Below are 397 nucleotides of genomic sequence, written 5' to 3' on the forward strand. Positions count from 1 at the left end.
TCTTTTCCTATCACTAGTTACTTGGCAGAAGAGACCAACCCCCACCTTGCAGCACTTTGGGCACCTCATTGCCTTTGCTGGCAAATCTGGCCCTGGGATGCGCAGTGTGCCTCTCCGGGCTTGTAAGGGTCTCGTGCGGGACTTTTAAATTGCAGGTGTGGGGTCTCTACTGGCCCGATTCCAGCTCTCGGAGGGGCCGAGCACCCCGGCCCCCCTGGCCGTGCAGTTCACCAGCGAGGGGAGCACGCTGTCCAGCTGCGACATCGAGCTCGTCGGCGCCGGCTACCGCTTCTCCCTCATCAAGAAGAGGTTTGCGGCAGGTAGGTGCCTCGCCGGCGGCTCCTCTTGGGATGGCAGTGTCCCTGATGGAATCATAGAATCATAGAATCATTCAAGT

General features: G+C 59.2%; 1 protein-coding gene across 1 annotated transcript in view; it reads left to right on the top strand.

Moving 5' to 3' along the window:
- The window catches only part of LOC104079655 (SH3-containing GRB2-like protein 3-interacting protein 1), a 3074-nt gene extending 2768 nt beyond the window's left edge, over positions 1–306 (top strand). The window contains exon 6 of the mRNA XM_009581751.1: positions 156–306. The gene's annotated coding sequence lies outside the window, so the exon portion shown is untranslated. The remainder of the gene's footprint in view (positions 1–155) is intronic.
- The last annotated feature ends 91 nt before the right edge of the window (positions 307–397 follow it).

Source organism: Fulmarus glacialis, unplaced genomic scaffold (genome assembly GCF_000690835.1).
Source record: "Fulmarus glacialis isolate BGI_N327 unplaced genomic scaffold, ASM69083v1 scaffold40057, whole genome shotgun sequence".
In the NCBI taxonomy this organism is placed as follows: Eukaryota; Metazoa; Chordata; class Aves; order Procellariiformes; family Procellariidae; genus Fulmarus; species Fulmarus glacialis.